At 40.9% G+C, this 3488-nt stretch overlaps 1 protein-coding gene and 1 pseudogene across 2 annotated transcripts in view; one reads left to right on the top strand and one right to left on the bottom strand.

Annotated features, from left to right (window-relative positions):
* EPS15 (epidermal growth factor receptor pathway substrate 15) overlaps window positions 1-3488 on the bottom strand; it is a 166378-nt gene that overhangs the window by 155789 nt on the left and 7101 nt on the right. The gene's annotated exons all lie outside the window — the stretch shown is intronic.
* Window positions 324-1122, top strand: LOC100954662 (annotated as a pseudogene). Its single transcript, XR_001161697.2, has one exon. The product of XR_001161697.2 is annotated as a folate receptor alpha pseudogene (transcript).

Here is a 3488-nt window from a genome sequence, read left to right as displayed (position 1 = left end):
AATTACTCATGGCTCAGCATCCATAGCACAGAGGTTACGGCGCCAGCCACATACACCAAGGCTGCAGGTTCAAGCCCGGCTCAGACCAGCTAAACAACAAATGCAATAAAAAATAGCCAGGTACTGTGGCAGGTACCTGTAGTCCCAGCTACTTGGGAGGGTGAGGCAAGAGAATCACTTGAGCCTAAGAGTTTGAGGTTGCTGTGAGCTGTGACGCCATAGCCACAGCACTCTACTGAGGGTGACAAACAGACTCTGTCTCAAAAAAAAACAAACAAAAAAAAACCAGGCCACTAACCACATCTCTACCTTCAGGAACAGCCATGGCCCTGCAGATGACAATACAGCTGCTGCTCCTTCTAGTGGGGGTGGCTGCAGAAGGGGGGCCTGGCACAGGACTACTTGGGCTAGGACTGAGCTTCTCAATGTCTGTATGGATGCCAAGCACCACAAGGAAAACCCGGGGGATGAGGACAACTTGCATGATCGGTGCAGTCCTTGGAAGAAGAATGCCTGCTGCTCCGCCAACATCAGCCAGGAAGCCCCCAAGGATAATTCCCACCTGTATAACTTCAATTGGGACCACTGTGGAGTGATGGAGTCCATCTGCAAACAGCATTTCACCAGGACACCTGCCTGTGAGTACTCTCCTAACTTGGGGCTCTGGATCCAGCAGGTGGACCAGAGCTGGCAAAAAGGGCGGGTCCTGAATGTGCCCCTGTGCAAAGAGGACTGTGAGCACTGGTGGGAGCACTGTCGAACCTCCTATACCTGCAAGAGCAATTGGCACAAGGGCTGAACTGGCACTCAGGGCATAACCATTGTCTAATGAAAGCTGCCTGCCTCCCCTTCCATTTCTACTTTCCCACACCTGCTGCTCTGTGCAATGAAATCTGGAGTCACTCTTACAAAGTCAACAACTACGGCCAAGGGAGAGACCCTTGCCTCTAGATGTAGTTTAACCCAAACCACGGCAACCCCAATGAGAAGGTGGCAAGTGGGGCTGGGCTGCATGGAGCCTGGGCTTCCCTGCTCAGCCTGGCCCTCATGCTCCTCCTGCTACTCTGCTGACCTTCTTTGCCCTCTGATAGCTGAACATCCCTGCCCTGTTTGGCCCCACAGCTCCCAGCTACTCACTTCCTACTCCATGGAAGTACCTCTGACAGCCAGTTAAAATAAACCAGACAGTCCCAAAAAACAACAACAACAACAACAAAACAATAAAATGCCATTTTTATATATTGAATTGACAATGATTAAAGTTTGATAATACACCATGTTGCTGAAGTTATGGGGAAAATGGCACTCTCAAACACTGTTACTGGTATATTTCTGAATGGAAACCAACAATATCTATCCAAATTAAAAATATTCTTTGACTTAACAATTACACCCACTAGAAACTAATCCCTATACTCCCACAAGTGCACAAAGACATATAAAAGAATATTCACTGCAGTGTTGTTGGTAATAATGAAAGATCAGAAACAACCTAAATGTCCATGATTAGGTGGGATGTTAAATAAGTAACAGCACATTTATATATAGGAATAGGTGATGGTTTGAAAATTATCACAAAGATCTATACGTACTGATATAGAACAGTCTTCTAGATCAGTTAAACAGCCTACTCAAAAGAATATTATATATATACATACACACTGTGTATATTATATATAATACGCACTGTGTATATTATATATATACACACACACACAATTATATATATATGTATTTTTTTTTTTTACATATACACAGACTATTACTGGAAATACACAAAAGAAACTGGCAAGAATGGCTGCTTCTGAGGCCCTAAAACAGAAAGGAGAGTTTTAACTAGCACTGTTTGAATTTTTTTTAACATGGATTTGTGCTGGCTCTTTTATTTACTAACTATAAAACTTAAGTCCCTAATTCTGAGCCTTTAGTATCCTCCAATTCGAAATGATGACAATAATAGCCTAATTCATTGGTTACTGTGACTATCAAATGAAGGAGTATGAAATGCTTTGCAATTTATAAAGCAGCACACAAAATTATAAATTAGTCCTCTAAGTGAATTCTCCAAACCAGTTATAAAAATTATTGTCATTCCTCTGACCAATTTCTCTAAACCCAAAGACGAAAATGTTTAAAATGAAATCTAAGAGCAGATACTTCAGTTACTAGAAAATTTTTAAAATGTTGCCAGATAGAAATGCTAAATCAGATAATTACAGAAGGAATACCTGTTCACTGTTGTAAACAAGGTAAATAAAAACTATAATCATGCTTTCATAAAAATCTTAGTGTTTTTTCTTCCCGTCTTTTTTGATTTTTTGAAGACTAAGTCTCCCTCTGTTGCCTGGATAGAGTGCAGTGGCATCATCATAGCTCAGTGCAACCTCAAACTCCAAGACAGAAATGATGCTCCTGCCTCCACCCTCTGAGTAAATGCCCAGCTAATTTTTTTCTATGTTTGGAAGAGATGGCTGGTCTCAAACTCCTGACCTCAAGCAATCCTCCTGCCTAGGCCTCCTAGAGTGCTAGGGTTACAGGTCTGAGCCACCATGTTCAGCCTTCCAGTCTTTTTCTATGCATGTTTAACTCGATTAGATTGTCTAAATAAAAAGTTTCCACTTCTTTGTAATAAAACATTCAGATTACAACATTCTTCAGATTATTATAAACTCCCTAATAAACATAATTTTTAATGAAGTCCTATTTGTTGATGAGAGTTCAATTGCTTTAAAATGAAATTCCAGCATATGAGCCTATCTATTAAACTCTGCCTAAATTGACTTTTCACTTATTATTTGTACCAGTTCTCCAAGTAACAAGATCAATTAATCTCTCTCTCTCTGGCCTTATTCTTACTTTTGGTTTCTAGACTTCAATTTTATTAAGCCCAAAACTCACAAAACCAGTGCATAAAATACTTTTAATTCTTTGAAAAACAAGTAAAACACCTTAGAGCAAGCCCTTAAAATCAGACTATTAGAGTTAACAGAGATTCAGAACTATGATTCCTTGATGAAGATGCTCAATCTTTTTCTTCTACATGTTACCATGTTATTAGTGTGATATCTGCAAATAGAGTAAAAACAAAGGAATATACTTTTAAGATTATTCCTGGGAGGGCAGCACCTGTGGCTCAGTGGGTAGGGCGCCAGCCTCATATACCAAGGGTGGTGGGTTCGAACCCAGCCCCGGCCAAACTGCAACAAAAAAACAGCCAGGCGTTGTGGCAGACACCTGTAGTCCCAGCTACTCAGGAGGTTGAGGCAAGAGAATCGCCTAAGCCCAAGAGCTGGAGGTTGCTGTGAGCTGTAATGTCACAGCACGCTACCAAAGGCAATAAAGTAAGACTCTGTCCCTAAAAAAAAAAAAAAAAAGATTATTCCTGGCAGACTGTCTACTGGACAAACCCAACTGTTCCTAATTTTTTTTCTTTTCTTTTCTTTTTTTTTTTTGAGACAGTGCCTCAAGCTGTCTCCCTGGGCAGAGTG

The sequence above is a fragment of the Otolemur garnettii genome, unplaced genomic scaffold, assembly GCF_000181295.1.
Source record: "Otolemur garnettii isolate 467f Iridium unplaced genomic scaffold, OtoGar3 scaffold00159, whole genome shotgun sequence".
Taxonomy (NCBI): domain Eukaryota; kingdom Metazoa; phylum Chordata; class Mammalia; order Primates; family Galagidae; genus Otolemur; species Otolemur garnettii.
Note: the sequence above shows the minus strand (reverse complement) of the source record. Positions and strands in the feature narration are given on the sequence as shown.